This window comes from Rhagoletis zephyria, unplaced genomic scaffold (genome assembly GCF_001687245.7).
Source record: "Rhagoletis zephyria isolate East Lansing unplaced genomic scaffold, Rhagoletis_zephyria_1.1 Rzeph_scaffold_00071, whole genome shotgun sequence".
NCBI lineage: Eukaryota > Metazoa > Arthropoda > Insecta > Diptera > Tephritidae > Rhagoletis > Rhagoletis zephyria.
This window is the reverse complement of record NW_016157155.1, coordinates 114,657-135,409: the sequence shown is the minus strand read 5'-3', so window position 1 is coordinate 135,409 and position 20,753 is coordinate 114,657. Positions and strand designations below refer to the sequence as shown.

Below are 20,753 nucleotides of genomic sequence, written 5' to 3'. Positions count from 1 at the left end.
TCGGCCGTTATTTTAGTCCGATTTCAATATTTTTCAACGTTTTGCTTCTATGTGGCAAGTACAATAACCACACCGAGTTTGGTACAAATTGGTAGAACGATTACCGATATACTTATATGTGATCATAAGTGGGCGGTGCCACGCCCATTTTCCAAAATTTTACCATAAACGTATTTCTTGAGAAAGTGGTACCCGGTACACGTAATACGCGGCACACAGCACAACAATCCGCCAAAACAGGCAACCCGGCCCAAAATTACCACCGTAGAAGGCAGAAACCCCGAGCGGCAGTGCAGGAGCCCAAGAATTACCCTTAAAACGGCCACAAAAGCTTAAAAAGACCAACTGGTCACCAACTGGCCCGAAGGTAATTAGTTTCGGACTAGTCCCAAACCAGTTTCCAACTGGTCCCCGACTGAATACCAACTGGTCCCACGAACTAGTTACCAACTGGTCCCAAAGTGGTTACCAACTGGCCCACCTATACCTCAAGTGGTCCACAAGTCACTTCACTTACAAAGCATTCGATTTAGTTGACAATAGTCAAACTACATAACGTAGACCTAAAATCTCTACAGCGAAAGTAGAACTTTGAAATCGATTTTAAGCGGTCGTTATTCATATACCCACATACATACNCGCGTGTCGTATATTTCCGGTGTAGCAAGCGTAGTACATAGGGCGACATCTAGATGTCATCTACCTCGCCCTATTCACTATGCTTTTTTATAGGAGCTTTTCAAAGCTTTGCTTTATGGTGTCGGACACACAACATTGAAAGTTTCTGGAACACAACATTGCAAGTTGATAAAAGCGTTGTAATAATAATAATAAACTAAAATGAAAACAGTATTTAGTAAAGTACACATATTTTTTCGACCATTAACCTTACTCGAAGTTCAAATGGAATTCTAGATTTCCGAATGTATTTGTCGTGCGGTTTTAATTCCTGAAGAAGGTCCCAGCAACACGACTTTGGAAATCTGAAAAACCCCCTAAACGTCTGTTCCTCCAGAAAAAATGGATCTTCGTTATCCCGCAAGCTTGCCAGAACTCGCCTGCGGGGTTCCTAGATCATAAAAAAGTTTCATTTACTCGTGTTTGTTAAAAATTGTGGGGAATTTTTAGTTATTTGCCCACTGTTTTTGGGTTAGTCAGCGCTGAGGGGGGGAGGCATAACTCTTTATACTCAACCCAATAAAAAGAGCACAGTTCAAAATTTGTAAAAATATATACCTGTCCCCTCGAACGCTTCCAAACGCCCAGGGAAACCATTTGAAAATAGGGTAAAATTAGAATTTTTACACAGAAAAGGAAAAATCGGGCTACGCCATCCACGTTAACCGCGCTTAGAAAAATTCAACTCCGGCTACGCGATCCACAGTATTTTAGCGCTGAACTCACTCCAAAATTCACAAAAAAGTGCATATTTCAAACCGAATTTATTAATGAATTCGTGACCAACAAGATTAGGTAAGTAAAGCCTGGAACCATGACTACAAGTCTGTGTAAAAAATTTTTGGATCGGGTCACCCGTTTGGACACACAATTTGCTGTTAAAAAAGTATTACCTGGCTTCATTTTCGCGCTTTTTTAAAATTAAAAAGAAAGCAAATATTTCTTCTTCCATATTTTTCGTTTTGTGACCTGCTTACGACCAGCTGACAAATTAGTGAATTTTTTTTGAGACTAGTGACGTGAGACAGCTTACTGAATACCAAATAGTCTCAAAATCGATTTTCACCACCAAAAGTCTCTATTTGTGACTAGAGACTGCCTACTGAATCCCACTATAAGTATTTCACAAATTATTAACCAAATAATGAAGCCACATGGCGTTAAAACGCCCAAAATTTAATTTCAAACATCTAAAAACTATTCCAAATGATAGTCAGAGTTATAAGCGATCCGAGTGTCATATTTTATCTAAAGCCGTGCAACCGTTTCTGAGTAAAGAGAGGTCGATTTTTCATTTCATCAAATTTCAAACCACTCTGTACCGATGAAAAAGTTCTAACATCCAAAACTAAAACCTTGCCGATGGCGTTGCCGCGAGCGTGAGAAAAAAAGGTATCAGTTGCCAATCATAAAAAGTATAAATAGCAAACAACTGTTATTTTTTAAATTTGGAAAACAAATAATAAATAACGAGACTTGTACAAGTCAATACTGCGAAAATTACTTCACAAAAAAATTGCGCAAACACCATTTCGGAGAAACGTTGCTCAGGTAAATACATACATACATATGTGCAAGGAATATGAATGTGAGTTGTATATTTTGATAGCTTCAGCTTTAAAACGCAAAAAAAAGAATATTAAAAAAAACTTTTTTTTCTACGCTCTTATCCACATTTTACAGCACGATCTGGACACAAAAATGTCAAAACTAGACTAAAAATTGTGCAGTTGTCGCCATGCGCAACACAAATTATTGTACAATAACACAAGCATGAGCAAAATATCAAAATTATTTTGATTTTAGCGTAATAACTGTGGAATTTATAATAATAATAATAATCCCAACGGTTTTTAACCCCCTCCCCGCCCATCCGCACGAGGGGCGCAGTCCGCATGACGTACCAATATTTTCAATTTTTGCGCCGAGTCACGATAGGCAGGAGTTTGTTAAGTGTCGAGATTAAAAATTGTTCAGCTACAGAACTAAATTCATCAGCTGATTTTATGTTTTTATGTTAATAATGCATTTATTGAGATAGGATAGTATCGATTTATTAATGCTGAAAAGCGAATCAGATATATGAAATATGATGGAATGAGAGTTAAAATATTGGTATAACCAACGGAGTGGCTCGTGTAATTCAAAATTAGTTTTACAAGTTTTCAAAAATAGGGGATAAAAGTGTCTTTATACACGGGAGGGAACATAAAGGCTAACTTCACCCAGAAGAAGCGGACTTGAAATTGAGCCTGTCAGTAATTTAACCATAAAAATTGTACCAAGCATTTCCCTGCGACAGGCAAGTGGAGGAAGATTAATAAGTTTTAATCGGCTCGTATAAGGCGGAAGGTTACATTGAGAATCCCAACGGAAATTTCTTAAAGCAAAAAGTAGGAATTGTTCTTGAATTGATTCTATCTTGTCTGAGGAAATTTTATACCTTGGATTCCAAACTATGGAACCGGATTCCAGAATCGGTCTAACTAATGCTGTAAACAGGGTTTTAGTGATATAAGGGTCACTAAATTCTTTTCTGACCATCGTTTCACAAATGCAGGTACACCTTTAGCCTTGTCGACTGTCACATTAAAGTGAAGATTAAAATTAAGTTTCGGATCCATTGTGATACCAAGGTCCACAAAATTGTATGCCCGTTCCAAATTATGGTTATCCATTGTATAAGAAAGTGGCTGAACAGCTCTTCGCGAGAAACACATTACTTTAAATTTTTCCAGATTTAGAGGCATAAGATTTACATAACACCAGTTAGCCATGCTGTTTAAGTCTGCTTGTAGAAAATGCTTTTCTTTGATTGATACGTACGATTAATAAAGTTTCACATCACCCGCGTACATTAAAATTTTTGAAAATTGTATATCTGTAGAACAGAATCGGGCCTAGGTGGCTACCTTGCGGGACTCCTGAAGTAACATCAATGACGTCAGAAATAGTATTTTTAAACATAACCCTTTTGATCTATCATAGAGGTATGCAGAGATCAAACGTAGAAAATTAGGGTGAAGACCAAGAAGATCAAGTTTATAGATGAGCAGCTTAGCTATGACCCAATAGTTCTCCACCGAGGACCTGCTACCGCTTTTATTCCATACGGTTGGAAAGATGCCTTCTTTAAGAGACAAATTAATTAAGGCTGATAACGGCTCATTGAAATAATCAGCACAATTTGGTCATAACTAAAAGACTGATTTGAGGACTTCAGGTAAACTAATACATCATCGGGAGATATTATTGGGGGATGTATTGAGTTAATTGGGATTAGTTTAAAAGGATAGTCAAAGTATGCTTGCGAGTTAATGAAACAATTGGATTTAAAAACTGAACGAACATGCTAGAAATTGTTTGATTATCACTAGAAACGGTATTTTGGTATTTCATGGTGGAAGGAAACCCACGTACATTTCGGTTGGAGTTTACGAAATCATAAAATGATTTGGGGTTATATATTATACGTCGTTTGATTTTACACATGCAAGCTTACTAACACTTTTTGTTTAATTAAAAGAACTTGTGACGCAATAGTGATTATTTTGTATAGTATGAGTGTAAACCGGTTGTTTTGTGTAATCTAAAAGAACGTGACTTTATGTTTGTTCTTCAGGAACACACATTCGTAGGGACACGATATCGAACCGAAAGTACCGATATGGTACTCATTTAAAGTATCGCTTTAATAATATCGGGTACCCATTAATATCGGAATAAAAAGACTCGATATTCCAAATATCGATACCAAAAACCAAAAAATTTATCTGAATATAGGTCTCGCATATGGGCCGCTGGGTTGAAGTGGTTAGAAGTGCGCAAACCTTGAAAATGAAAAACAGCTTCCCATAAAATACAATCGCCGTTCAGAATCGACATAAAACTGTAGGCACCCCCTTTGTACCACAACATTAAGGCCCACGCGACAAATCGGAGGAGAAGTTCGGCCAAACACTAACATATTGTGTAAGCGCCGGACTTTATTATTATTACAACACGTAGAGATTGGGGTGTTGACTTAAACACCGAGGCCGCGGGTTCAAATCCCACCATATGCAATCCTAACCATAGTACAAATTTCTGCACTTTAAAGCCCAATTTATATCGGCAAGAATTGTTACAGGCCAACCTTATACGCGTGCGTAAAAAGCTAACTCAAATTCCAAGATTAGTCTGGCGTGACATTTCGATTTGACGTTTATGCTCAATTGGCATTTTGGCGCGACTATGAACTCAAAATTTTTGTCAGCAAACTTCTGTAAATTTGACAGAAATTCAACTCTGAGAAATCACGCTCGTAAATTGATTTGGGTTTATCAAATGAGAAAAACTTGCGTGCGTGCGTAGAAAAACTCTCGCCGGTAATATTAAATTGAGCTGTTAATAACATTATCCTTCACTGAGAAAAAAAAACGCCTTGTAAGAATAAAATTTTTTTATTACCGTTTAAAATGTTCGTATTTAAATCAAGTGAAAAGTCTTGACAAAATGGATTTTTCCATTATACATACACTACGCACATATAATGGAAATATTCAATTCAAATACTCCCGTATTAAAATGAAGCATTTTTCACTACACGGATCGCGTTTTGCATGTCTCGGATGCTTTTTCATATGTACCCTGCAGTACGGGGGAGTGACTACAGGACTGCTGAATCGGTAGCTACCTAATAAACACCGTCAATTACCGACCGACTACTTGCAGTGTATTTCATCGATTACTTTTACAAGGCAATGTCCTAGGCGGTAGTCACCATCGGCTCTCTCTGCACTACCGGGAGTTACTAAAGTAGTCACTTGCGTGATTTATGGGCGCCCTCTGTCGTAGTTTTTCGCTATTCTGCTTACGACTGGTTCGACTCTGCACTACCATGTGCACTACCACGGGTTAATAGAGTAGCTACTTACCTAGGAGTCGGTGCAGTAGCGGTTTAAAAGTAGCGATTGACTCCAGCAGTACTGGAGGGTAGTTAAGAAAGTATATGTATACAAAGCATGCACAGCGGTGACAACACATACACACATACATGGTATGACATAATGCACTAATCGCGCGCTGTGATGTTGATTCAAACTCAACATTTGAAAACACCTTTACATGTATGGCTATAGCTGAGTGTGCAAAGACGCTTGATACAATTAGTTGCGGCCACGAGGGTCCGGTTCAATTCTCATCAGACGGGAAATAAAATTAATTTTTTTCTTCTTAATTACGAAAAAGCGTCTGTGCACTTCACAACCACATATTTTATAACGTATATACTCAAATTTAAAACGAGTNATTTTTGTCAGCAAACTTCTGTAAATTTGACAGAAATTCAACTCTGAGAAATCACGCTCGTAAATTGATTTGGGTTTATCAAATGAGAAAAACTTGCGTGCGTGCGTAGAAAAACTCTCGCCGGTAATATTAAATTGAGCTGTTAATAACATTATCCTTCACTGAGAAAAAAAAACGCCTTGTAAGAATAAAATTTTTTTATTACCGTTTAAAATGTTCGTATTTAAATCAAGTGAAAAGTCTTGACAAAATGGATTTTTCCATTATACATACACTACGCACATATAATGGAAATATTCAATTCAAATACTCCCGTATTAAAATGAAGCATTTTTCACTACACGGATCGCGTTTTGCATGTCTCGGATGCTTTTTCATATGTACCCTGCAGTACGGGGGAGTGACTACAGGACTGCTGAATCGGTAGCTACCTAATAAACACCGTCAATTACCGACCGACTACTTGCAGTGTATTTCATCGATTACTTTTACAAGGCAATGTCCTAGGCGGTAGTCACCATCGGCTCTCTCTGCACTACCGGGAGTTACTAAAGTAGTCACTTGCGTGATTTATGGGCGCCCTCTGTCGTAGTTTTTCGCTATTCTGCTTACGACTGGTTCGACTCTGCACTACCATGTGCACTACCACGGGTTAATAGAGTAGCTACTTACCTAGGAGTCGGTGCAGTAGCGGTTTAAAAGTAGCGATTGACTCCAGCAGTACTGGAGGGTAGTTAAGAAAGTATATGTATACAAAGCATGCACAGCGGTGACAACACATACACACATACATGGTATGACATAATGCACTAATCGCGCGCTGTGATGTTGATTCAAACTCAACATTTGAAAACACCTTTACATGTATGGCTATAGCTGAGTGTGCAAAGACGCTTGATACAATTAGTTGCGGCCACGAGGGTCCGGTTCAATTCTCATCAGACGGGAAATAAAATTAATTTTTTTCTTCTTAATTACGAAAAAGCGTCTGTGCACTTCACAACCACATATTTTATAACGTATATACTCAAATTTAAAACGAGTTGGGTTGGTGCTCTTTCATATGCGTATTTTTTCAATTTAGCACTTTAATTCTAAAATTTTTTTCTCTCAGTGTTGGAATGTGAGTTTATGACATTCGATACGATACTAGGGTTCTGGTACTCGATTCCAAAAAATATCGCTTTAAAACTATCGAGTAGAAAATATCGATATCGAATGCCAAAAGTATCAATATGGTATCGTATCGTATCGAAATTCGTGTCCCTACACATGCGTTTAGGCACATAGCTTTCAAGTAAAATTAAAATGTGCAACGCTTTGCTCAACCTTTTCTTTGTATATAGGCCACGACAATTCTTTAATCAGTTTTTTAAAGTTGGCTTTCGAAAAATCAAAGCAGACTGGTAGACATCTTTGGACAAAACTAGTGGGTCACATTTATTTACAGCGGACTTAGATGCATCATCAACATAAACAAGATCTAATACTTTGCGAAACTTATTGCGAAGTACATTAACTTGATTTAGGCAGAGTTCAGCCATCATCTCTAAAAATACGTTGTTGCACGCACTAGACGAGAAAGGTAAGATATCATTGTCAATGATGTTCCATGATACATTTGGTAAATTAAAGTCACCCAACACAATCATTGAATCAGAGGGTTTAATTATTGAATTAATTGATTTCAGTAAAAATACATGTGGTGAANTGTCTCGGATGCTTTTTCATATGTACCCTGCAGTACGGGGGAGTGACTACAGGACTGCTGAATCGGTAGCTACCTAATAAACACCGTCAATTACCGACCGACTACTTGCAGTGTATTTCATCGATTACTTTTACAAGGCAATGTCCTAGGCGGTAGTCACCATCGGCTCTCTCTGCACTACCGGGAGTTACTAAAGTAGTCACTTGCGTGATTTATGGGCGCCCTCTGTCGTAGTTTTTCGCTATTCTGCTTACGACTGGTTCGACTCTGCACTACCATGTGCACTACCACGGGTTAATAGAGTAGCTACTTACCTAGGAGTCGGTGCAGTAGCGGTTTAAAAGTAGCGATTGACTCCAGCAGTACTGGAGGGTAGTTAAGAAAGTATATGTATACAAAGCATGCACAGCGGTGACAACACATACACACATACATGGTATGACATAATGCACTAATCGCGCGCTGTGATGTTGATTCAAACTCAACATTTGAAAACACCTTTACATGTATGGCTATAGCTGAGTGTGCAAAGACGCTTGATACAATTAGTTGCGGCCACGAGGGTCCGGTTCAATTCTCATCAGACGGGAAATAAAATTAATTTTTTTCTTCTTAATTACGAAAAAGCGTCTGTGCACTTCACAACCACATATTTTATAACGTATATACTCAAATTTAAAACGAGTTGGGTTGGTGCTCTTTCATATGCGTATTTTTTCAATTTAGCACTTTAATTCTAAAATTTTTTTCTCTCAGTGTTGGAATGTGAGTTTATGACATTCGATACGATACTAGGGTTCTGGTACTCGATTCCAAAAAATATCGCTTTAAAACTATCGAGTAGAAAATATCGATATCGAATGCCAAAAGTATCAATATGGTATCGTATCGTATCGAAATTCGTGTCCCTACACATGCGTTTAGGCACATAGCTTTCAAGTAAAATTAAAATGTGCAACGCTTTGCTCAACCTTTTCTTTGTATATAGGCCACGACAATTCTTTAATCAGTTTTTTAAAGTTGGCTTTCGAAAAATCAAAGCAGACTGGTAGACATCTTTGGACAAAACTAGTGGGTCACATTTATTTACAGCGGACTTAGATGCATCATCAACATAAACAAGATCTAATACTTTGCGAAACTTATTGCGAAGTACATTAACTTGATTTAGGCAGAGTTCAGCCATCATCTCTAAAAATACGTTGTTGCACGCACTAGACGAGAAAGGTAAGATATCATTGTCAATGATGTTCCATGATACATTTGGTAAATTAAAGTCACCCAACACAATCATTGAATCAGAGGGTTTAATTATTGAATTAATTGATTTCAGTAAAAATACATGTGGTGAATACACTCACTGATTTAGTACAAACAATCCCACATATCACACGAACGACCGACGCAAGCCCGATATTGCGCAATGTTGGTCAGAACACCTACAGGTTTGGTTGGATTAGGTTAACGCCGTGAGCCGATTACCAAATTTCGAATGCGGCTAATTTCGATCCCTGAGAGCTCAGTGTTAGTTCTGAAGTGCGAGCCAAAATGCAGTAATTTCATTCCAGTTGAAATTCCTAGTCTTACCGCTTGAATACCAATCGCACAATGGTCTGCCCGAACCCCCATCACTAGCCCTTAAGAGGTAACGTGGTATTCGGCACCTTTAAGGGGTAACAACAGCAAAAAGTATTTTAAAGTGCCCTATTAAAACATCTGCTGCAGTAGAGAAACGTCTTATTTTCCTTTTTTATGTCACAAAAGAAGCATCACTTTCTTTTGTCCATTTTATTAGGTATTTAGTAGAGTATGCAATTTCATTATCGCGAGTACTAAGTAAGGCTGCCTTTCCAATGCCAGATCATCAGCGACGCAGTTTCCCGCGATGCCACTGTGACCCGGCACCTAAATTAGAAGAAGTACCTTAGAAGTACTCTGATTGATAGAGGTCAGACATTCCTTTACCGATTTCGAGCGACCATCACACCCTTTAGCAGTGAGTCTGCCGCTTCCTTGATGGCAGCTATTTGCGCCAGAAAGACACTGCGAAATTCCGGAAGCCTGAACAGAGTTTTGGTGGTTTCCGAAAAAAGGCACCTCCACCAGCCCTTTCTCTGAATTCGGATCCGTCCGAATTAGAATGTGTATGTGGTGTGAGAAATTCAGTTTGTATGGGAGGTGCCACGCCCCCTTTTTAAATAACTCCCATTTTTTCGATGAGTTTGGCGTTGCTATTATATATCTCTGTACTAAATTGCAGCAGTCTACGATGAATACTTCCAGAGATATGTTGTGTGAAAACTTTAGTTGGTATGGGAGGTGCCACGACCTCTTGATATATCGAAATTATCCTTCTTCTATTATCATCCTTTGAGGATCTAGAGTCGATGTTTAAAATTTCAAAAATATCGGTACAGCTGTTCTCGAGTTCTTCGAACAGAGAGAAACGAGAAAAACGGCTTTCACATTATATATTAGTATAGATAACAAATGAAATACATTTTTTAATTAAATCTATCTTATGGAAAAATGTTTATGAATAATTTTTTAAATAATTGCAGACATTTGAAATTAATTTCAAGTATTTTCCAAAAAAGTGGAAGCATTCAAACGTAAAATTTTCTTTTCTTTCATTTTTGAACATAAAAAAAAAAAACAGAGATTTTTTAAAAAATAGATCGACGCGAAATTTAACTATCTTTTATTTAAAAAAAAAGAAACTTGAAATCGGTTAATATTTGGGCTCTCAAAATTAATTTGTCCACAGCAACCTTTTTTGCCACACTGTGGGACGTCCCTTAACCAAAAGTTCCTCATCACCTACATAGGCGATCAGCCGCAAGCCCACTTTTTCCAGTTCCTCTAGAAGGTCGTTTACAGCCGCAATTGCCCCATTGACTCTGCTTTGAGTGTAGGCGCTCCCGCACTCCCCCGCGACAGTTCTGTCACGAAGTAAGCTGCAGATAAGCCTTATTAGGTTGGTTTCAACCCCTAGATTATGAATATACTCGACCATTGCCTCTAGAGTGACATTGTTTAAGGCCCCTACTGCATATGCGTGAAGGCTTCCTCTGATCACTTTACCAATGTGAGCACGGCGATATCCAACGACCTTTCCTTGTAATAAGCATGTTGAGCTCTTGATTGACAGTCACGAGGAATCGCGTTTCTTATGTCCAGGTCTATCAGTCTCTCTAGCCTGTTTAGCAAAAACGAAGACAGACTAATGGGCCTAAAATCTATAGGGGAAACATGAGAGATTTTTCCAGCCTTTGGGATGAACGCAATACTGACTACCCAAGCCTTGGGGATGTACCCGGTCCTCACGCAGTTGGCATAAACAGAATCCAACCAATTGCACGACTTCTTCAGAGCCTTTTGCAGCTGCTCGGCGACTTTAATAGTTTGAACGAATTTATCGCCCAGGCCATGTGTAGTGATAGAACTTTTTAGAAAAGTATCGATACTAGTACTCATATAGAATACTCTAAAAAAGAATCGATGCCAGCACTCATACTTGAAAAAAAGTATCGATACTTGCAAGTATTCTCAAAGCAAACGCAAAAAGGAAAAAAAAACAGATTGCTTTGCTTTTTCACCCCTTCCTATTTGTAAATTGAATAGTGACTGTTTTTAATAGTTTTAATCTAATCTAAAGGAGTTTTTGGAATTAACTTCCAATAAGATTAGTTATACATGCAGCCCGCAGCGATTAGATTTAAAAAAAACACGAATCATTTTAAGAACGAACTAATGCGTCATTTTGCCAAATGAATAATAAGGGTCTTGACATCTCTTCATGTCTCCTTCCTCTCCATCTTTCTTCCCTTTTCATTTTATATAACTTTTACCCCTACTTTTTATTTTTATTATTTTATTTTGTTTTAATTTTTTATTTTATATAGATGTGTAATTATATGTAACTTTAGGTTGTAAGATATCATACACTGTAAATATAACTATTGGTTGTCGTGTGTGATTAAATAAATAAATAAATAAATAAAATTAAATATATATAGCAAAAAGCTTATTTCAAGTTTTTAAAAGGAAATATTTTATGACTGTTTGACGTGTATATGTATTTATAAATAACTTTACTTTGAAAATGAAATGCAAATGTAAAAGACAAGAAGCAAATGGGGTGAAGCCCATTCTCTATAGGAAACATAAGCTTTCTTTCGTAAAAATTTTCTTCAAGAATGGGCTAGATTTCGAATTCGCAACGAAGGTAGAATACATGGGTTAGCGGCGGCTGCATTATGCTAGAGAGTGGCCCAGTTCTCGAGTCGGAAGACCACCCTCTTCCACCATTCATTATCAAAGGTGAGGCAAGATATTAGTTTTTCAATTATTTAAAAATTTTTAACCGAAGCCAATGTTGAAATGACCGCTACATTTTCTTATAGGTTGTGTAAAAATTTCATAACTAAGTCAATTACCAGTATCACTAGAACAAAATATGTATTAATTATTAATATGGAGTATACATATCGTCGCCCGTGTGCCATAAACATGAATGTTTAGAAATGAAAATTTTGGGAAATCAAGTTTGAAAGTTTTTTTTTTTACGAGACTTAAATCTACATTTATGCAATTAAAATTGTAAAATAGTATCGACCCCTTTGCGCAAAATTATCGTATGTTACATGNTGTGCCATAAACCTGAATGTTTAGAAATGAAAATTTTGGGAAATCAAGTTTGAAAGTTTTTTTTTTTACGAGACTTAAATCTACATTTATGCAATTAAAATTGTAAAATAGTATCGACCCCTTTGCGCAAAATTATCGTATGTTACATGTTTTACGAAATTGACTTTTTGATGCAACTTTATTTTACAACCCATAACGCATCCCCTGTTCAAATATTTTTCTCGTGGGAGAAATTATCATATGCGCTAAGAAATTAGAATGTAGAGCCATTTCTACAAAAAATCTTGCGTTTAGCTATATTTCTCAATTATCTCAGCAAATCTAAACTTTGGTATTGATGGTGCTAGCCAAAGCAGAGAAAAATACAAAAAATACTTTCCTGTAAAATTTGGTTTTTGTAACGAAATACGAAATACGATAATTCTGGGTTTTGGTATAACATAGAACATCCAAAGGTTAACCAAGTCAACCTAATAACTCAAAGCTGATAAATTTGCACATTCATGCTTCTGGCATGAGGGTGACGATATGTGAAGTTAAAACTTTAAAGGCGTTTTCCTCGGGGTTTCGGTTTTTTGAGTTATGACAGTATTGAAGTCAATGAGCTTTATGTTCATTTTCATAACATTCATATTGGATATTGAAGTTAATATTCGAACGTTCGCCACAATATTTATTGGGTAATTAAAAAAAATTTACTTAGAAAATTCTTAACTCGTCGATACTTTTCGGCATTCTCGATCGGAGTTCTCGATACTACTCAGTACTCATGAAAAGTATCGATATTATGTACTCGGTACTCGTATCGTTTTATCACTAGCCATGTGACGATCGTCCAGAAGGTCGGAGAAGTACACAACCTGCAGTACAAAATATCGAAAAGAAGTACATTTGACTGTAGGTACTTCGAAGTACTGTTCTTCCGAAAGAAGTACGGTTGGTCACATTAGTTATGATACCTATAATCGATGATAGTTAACGTTGTTACGGTTATGGCAATAGTTATGGCTATTGAGTTATGGTATGTCACCATTAATTTAACCTTAAAGGAATCGAAATAATATCTATCTAGACACACATATATATAACAAAATGCTCAAAATGAAAACGTTAATCGACTAAGCCATGTCTGTCTGTCCGTGCGTCCGTCCGTATGTGCACATGATAACTCGAGTAAAAATTGAGATATCTCAACGAAACTGGGTAAGTTTATTTGTTTTGAGTTAAAGACGGATGGTATTCAAAACGGGAAAAATCGTATATTAACCTCCCCTATCTTCTATGTAACGGTTATCAAATTGTTATTTAGAATTGACATTTTGCCATTGCCTTCCGAGCGGCTACTTATTTTTTTTTTTAGTTAAAAAGGTTAATATTTTACATACATATGTAGTTAGGCGAAATGGTAAAGTTTTTATAAATCAAAAAGAGGACTTTTAAAGGACAAGCCTTAAAGTAACCCAGTAAAAAATCGGTAATCACTTTTAGTGGTAACGTGTTCAAGAGTCAGCTGGAAAATAAAATGAATACCCCAAAATTCTTCTCTACCGTAATTTCTGTGGAAAATTCCATCACATAAAAATCATGTTTTGCTTTGTTTATTTTCAGCGAAGTTAAAGTCAGTGAATGAAGTGAAGTACATAAGATCTAAATACCTAAATACTTACATATGTATGTATAAAAACTGAGGTATCAAAATTTTAATCTTTTTAGGGCCAAATTCACAGTGCGTAGTTAACTGTGCAAATCTGTAGTTAACTGCCGATTCTGAGTTAACTACGCACTGTGAATTTGGCCCTTAGACAATCTGTATTTTCTTTTTTCAATTTAATATACATAAGTGAGTTCTTATCTGGGCATTCTACAGTAGTTTGTCTGTAAGCCATTCTTTGTTCGCTTCTCTGGATTCTGTTTATCCATGCGTTCTCCCTTCGTTCGAAGGTAATGCTGTGGGTAAGGACTTACGGCCAATGACATGCCCATTGTAAAATAATGCCTTCTTGAAGCGAAAAGGTAAGCGATTCCCATCGCCTAATTTGATTCCATTTTAACTTCTGTGCTAATCGTGTTTTTTGCTGGGAAAGGGTAAAACATGGATTTAGAAAAATAAATAAAGTGAAAGAACAGCACCCTAGAAAAAAGCACTGTTATTTGAAATAAATTACGGATGATCACTGCATCTATAAGTTAACTAAATTCGAAGGTGCATGCGCTCCACGTTTTTCATTTTCAATTTCATAGATTGTTTATAATGACTTTTGCTAAAATTTCAAAATCAAAAGTTATCAAAACAAATTCTATGGGACTGAGAAGTATTATTTTCTACTTTTTAGTCCATTTATAAAAGCGTTGTATATTAAAAAGTTTTTTTTTATATTATTTATTGAGGTACTTAGGCGGGTTGAGAACTTAAAAGAACATAATTTGTGATGTAGTTACATCTTCTTGTTAACTTACATAAATAAGTCCTTGAATAAAACATGAACATCTAATGAAGTATATGAAGCATTATTTAAACCAGTAAACACAAAGGAAAACTTTATTAAAAAACAAAAAACAGATAAAGCAAAGTTATGTCATTTTCACAAGAACTAAATTAAAAAGTCATTGATTATACATATTTATACATACACACAAACAGGGCATATCATTTTGGAACAAATTCAAAATGATATTGTTTGCAACTTATGTTTATTTTTTAATTTTTAAAATTTTTCATTTAAAAAAAAAAATTCATTCCCTAACAAATACCATAGAAACTTAAAATATAAGCTTAAAATTTTGCAGAAAACTGAAAAATAATCATCAAAATTTCAAACTGGTTTTTCAGAAGTGTTATAATTTTTTATGAGTGTACAGTTTTATATCCCATTCAATTTTAGTGTAATAATGCGCAAGTTTCAAGTGGCTAAAATTACCGTTGATTTTTAGAATTTTTTTGCCGAAGGTGTGTAGCGCTACCACTGAATTTCAAAATATGTAAATGTTTGAAGAACTTTAAAAAAAGCACTTAAAAGGGGAAAACTATAAGCAAAATGGTAAATGGGGTACGAAAAATTTAGGTTCTTAGGCAAGTTGGGTTCATAAGCGGGGAGGTACTTAAAAGAGGTATTTTCTTCAGAACACATTAAAAAATTCACGGTGCCGAAAAATGTTGGGAACTTAAGCGGGTTAGGTACTTAAGGGGGGGGGGGGGGCTTACTTAAGCGGGTTTGACTGTACCTAATTGTCACCATTTTAATTGAGTTTGATTTGTAAACAGGTGGCTACCCTCCTGCAATCAGTCTTTTATTAACTTATCCAACTTTTTACATAGTTTGAATATCACTTTTTGAACACGTGGTAACCCTCTTCAAATATTCTTAATGTTCGAACTAAATATTTCTTAACAATCTTTCACGTCACACCCGTATTTTCATATATCACATAATTGAATTTTCAAACAGGTGGCAACCGTCTTAAAAATATTTACATATAGTGATAAATATTTGTATTACATAATTCAAATTGAATTTGATTTCTTTCAACAGTTGGTAACCCCCTACAGTGAAGTTAAGAATAAAATCTTTTCAAATCCATTTCTCTTGATACCCATTTTTAACCGACTTCCAAAAAAGGAGGAGGTTATCAGTTCGTCGGAATTTTTTTTTGTTTATGTATGTTACCGCATAACTTTTAACCACGTCAACCGATTTGGATAATCCTTTTTGCATCGGATTTGCGATAATATGAACTAATTAAAACCACGCCTGTTAATTTTTGCGAGATTGTTCATATTTACGAAAGGCTCAAGAATTAAAAAATCAAGTTTCATTCATTAAAAAAAAAGATGTTTTATTTAAAACTTTAAAATAAACTTGTATTCGCTTTATTTGTTACACAAATAAACAAACCGCATATGCAGGGGAACTTCGGGTATTGTGGTATAGGTATTTTTTTTAGATATGTAGCAAATGTACGAGCTTTATTGTAACTATTATTTATTATACCAAAACAGTGAAACTTAAGTTATAAAATATTTTTCAATTAAATACTACTTGTATTCAAAAATAACAAAGTTATTAAAAAAAATTTAAAAGAAACCAAAAATACCTATTTCAAAAATATGAGGGTAATATGGTATATAAGGTTAGGATAATGTGGTATACTGTACCACATTACGATAACGCAGCTGTTGTGTCACCTATATCATGTTGTCTTGGGTCCACTTTCGGATTTTCCCTATTTTTGGTGTTCAAGTAATAAAAAATTACCTATGGAGGGTATTGTAATACCTTAACAGACCTCTTGTCTACCACAATAACCGGTTTTCAAAATTTCCAAACAAACTCATACAAAAAATAAACTTTCTATTAGCTGAGACTTGATAAACGAAATACAAAACTTACTTTACAATATTAAAAATTTATTTTCTAAAGCAAGTTTTTTAACAAATAAAGTTGATTTCTTGCAGTTAAAAAAATTTAAAATTTTGGATCACATGTTTGAGGCATATTTAACAATAACAAAACCGAACATGAAGTTATTCACTGTGAGCATTCCCGAGCGACACGTATGGACATTTTCAATGCAAATAACTAGGGGCCCCCAAATTACCAAGCGCTTGAAATTCGTTAGAAACTTTTCAAAACAATAATGTTCATATTTTGGAGCTTTTTCCTAAAGTTCATATTTTAGAGTAGTCAATGGTAGCGAAAAAGTGTTCATATTTTGGGATTTTCATGTTAGGATGTTAATATTATCGCGAGTTCACTGTATATATATACATCTTACTAATATTATAAATGTGAAAGTTTGTATGTTTGGATGTTTGGGAAATCATCACGCGGAAACGATTGAACGGATTTGCTTGAAATTTTGTACGCAGATAGCTTATGGGCCAGATTGGTTAATAGGCTATTTTTTAAGGGTTGCCACCTGTTAAGAAAGTTTAATTTATTTAATATGCGGGAACGACTGAACGGATTCGCATGAAAGTTTGCACACAGATAGCTTATGACCTAGATTGGAAAATAGGCTACTTTTCTTAAGAGTTGCCACCTGTTAAAAAAGTTTAAGTTAATTAATACGCGGAAACGACTTAACGGATTTGCATGAAATGTTGCACACGGATAGCTTATGGCCTATTTTGGAAAATAGGCTAATTTTTTTTAAGAGTTGCCATTTGTTAGAAATGTTTAATTTAATTAATACGCGGAAATGAGTGAACTGATTTGCATGGAAGTTTTCACACAGAATGCTTCTGAGCTAGGTTGGAAAATAGGATACTTTGTTTAAGGGTTTCCTCCGGCTAAAAAAGTTTAATTAAATCAATACGCGAAAACGTCTGTACGGATTTGCATGAAATTTTGCAAGCAGATAGCTTATGACCTACAGTGGAAAAGATGCATTTTTTGGAAGAGTTGCCACCTGTTAAAAAGTTTAATTTAATTAATACGCGGAAACGACTGAACAGATTTGCATGAATTTTGGTACAGAGATAGCTTATGACCTACGCTGGAAAATAGGCTATTATTTAGGAGTTGCCACCTATTTGATAAGTAAAATTAAATTAATACGTGGAAATGACTGAACTAATTTGCATGAAAGTTTGCACACAGATAGCTTATGACCTAGACTGGAAAATAGGCTACTTTTTTAAGAATTGCCACCTGTTTGAAAATGAAATTTTGCTCAAAGATGGTTTATGACCTGGATTGAAAAATAGGCTACTTNAAGAGGTTACTTCCTTAACCGGTTTCCCGATCAGAACGAAATTTCGTACACTTACTACGGATTTCGCAAGGATGGTCTTTGACTGAAAGTAATTCCGATAACTCAAGGACCCTCCCATACAAATTGGAATTTTCATATTACATAAATATATCTCTGAAAGTATTTGTGGGAGAGAACTGGAACTTGGTATAGAGATATGTATGTGAAATCAATGTTGGCATTAATATATTGATGTTTTAATTAGTTAGTTCACTCGATTAAATTCAATCTGATTACAGTTAATCATGATTAATTTTAATCTGACTAAACAGTTAATCGTAACCGCGATTAAAAAATTAATTTTTAATCATTAACTCTTAATTTGATCAAGTAGGTTTGGTGATTAATTAAGGTATGCTGGAATTTCCCTGTGCACACAAAGCAAGTTAATCCGGTATGGCTAAGTCGGGTTTCCTCATCAATCTAAGCAATTTGGTGTGCATTTTCATTAAGATATATACCAACAAACGTTTTACAAACTAGGTTTGTAAAAGTTTCTTGTGTATGTATTGCTAATAACAATAATTATAGATAATTTGTTTATATTATAAGCGTAAGACACAAAACAATTAATATAACTGGTGTTTGGTTTCAAAATTCGGACAAACTAGACAACTTAATCAGATATTGCGTTCATTGGATTACCGATTAATGATTAAAACTAATTAATCGTAGTCGCAGCCAGCGATTAGCGATCAAAAAAATTTAATCATTAATCGTACAGTTGATTACGACTAATTAATTTTAATCGTCAAACGCGATTAACATTTTAATCGTTAATTTTTAATCGTTAATCAGATTAACAGTTTGCCAACACTGTGTGAAATCATGTTCATATTCACGGAGAAAAATGGACGTTTTTGGAAAAGAGGCGTAGCACCTCCCATACTGACTGAAAGTTTCATATTGCATATCTCTTCAAATGTTTAGGGTAAAGTACTCAAGCTTGGTATGGAAATACATATGAATGTATGTATGTANTCCTGTACAAATTGACTTTTTCTTGCCACATATCCCTGGAAGTGTTTGTGGAAGAATACTGGAACTTGGTATGGAGTTGTGTATACAAAATGTAGCAATTGCTCATGGAAAAAATGTGAACTAATAAAAAAGGAGGCATGTCGCCTCCCATACATACTAAAAATTTCTTAATACATATCTCTGGGAGGATAGAAAATCTCTGGAAGTATTTTAAATTTGTTATCGAGATTTATTTTATGAGTGCCGTACTGACAGAAAAATTTCATTTAATGGAAAAGGGAGAGCCTGGTTCGGAATTATAATGTAAAGCTATCATGATGCATACATACCTCTTGAGGCATTTGCTACAGTAATGAGGAGTGGTATTTTATCAAGGCCAGGTTACTAAATTTGAGTTGGAAATATTAGAACCCGCCGTGGCACCTCCAAGAAGGTTACACGTTCACGCGTCATATCCCTGGAACCATTTTAAGGTAAGCTTAGAGGGATTGATAGCTTTCGTATGCCTAGCGCGCAGACGAGATTTTATAATTTCTAGTTTTAAACGGCCTAAATACCTTAACTCGCTTAAAAAATAACGAGCTATAACAAAATGGGCACAGAAATAAAATATAGCATCATTAAATTATTTTTCATATCTGTATAAAAACGTGGGGTGAAACCCGCGGGTATAAGCTAGTATATATATATATATTTTTTAAGTCGGTTTTTTTTTGCTTAAAATTACTTGGGTAATAATTGGTTTAACTTAAAAAAAGACTAATTAAATTTTTTTAAAGTAGAACGTCTCTTCGAAAAAGCAAAATCTTGTTGAAAATCTACAGCCCAAACCCTTTAATTTAATACCTCACTTTTTAAACTCGAATGAATGGCATATATTACTAAATAATTTGAGTCTAATTGTTTAATAGGTGGCAGCTCTTCTCGAAAAAGTAAAACCTTATTGCAAATCTAAGGCCCAAAGCCTTTCATTTAACACCTCTTTCCCTCAAAATGGTGTTTCTATCATCCAATTTGATGAAGTATTATGGAAGATATGGCGCTTTATTGACCAGATACAGTTCTTTGAGATTTTTAAAACCCCCGTTTTTTAATTAATAGCTAAATTTTAACAACGTGACTATTTTTCGCATGTACGTGAGCTTCCCCCCTTCAAAATGAGAAATTTGACAAAATATTAAAGGAGTTATCGTTTGGTAACATAAAAATACCATTTAGAAATAAGTATGAAGATGGATAGTAATGACCCCCCAGCCAACCCCGTACAACGGGCCTCATTCTAATATGTAGTATAAACGATTGTAATCTTTTCCGTTCCAAGCGCAACATTGACGACATAAGTCGAATGAATTAAATACATAAAGAACATTTTGTTTATTCAAGTGTGAGCTATGCATAGTAAATATTTGGTACCCATACTTTATTGTTCCACTTACTATGGTACATTAGGGCGGTCCAAAAAACAATAAAGCCGGAATTTTAATGCTCTCACCCCCTAGGATTGTTCTATATTGAAAAAAGTATACCCTCATTTTTTTATATAGAAATGAAAAAGTATTTCGAGGTCGCTCAAAGCGCTTAAAGTGTTCCATGTATTTTTATATGGGAAAAATAAAATTTTTCGCAGAATCGGAAAACTCTGGTTGTCTTCAGGATACTTTCAATAATAATACGGAATTGCCTATTTACC

At 35.4% G+C, this 20,753-nt stretch overlaps 1 protein-coding gene across 8 annotated transcripts in view; it reads left to right on the top strand.

The window, feature by feature from the left end:
* C1GalTA (Glycoprotein-N-acetylgalactosamine 3-beta-galactosyltransferase 1) overlaps positions 1 to 20,753 on the top strand; it is a 347,855-nt gene that overhangs the window by 231,672 nt on the left and 95,430 nt on the right. The gene's annotated exons all lie outside the window — the stretch shown is intronic.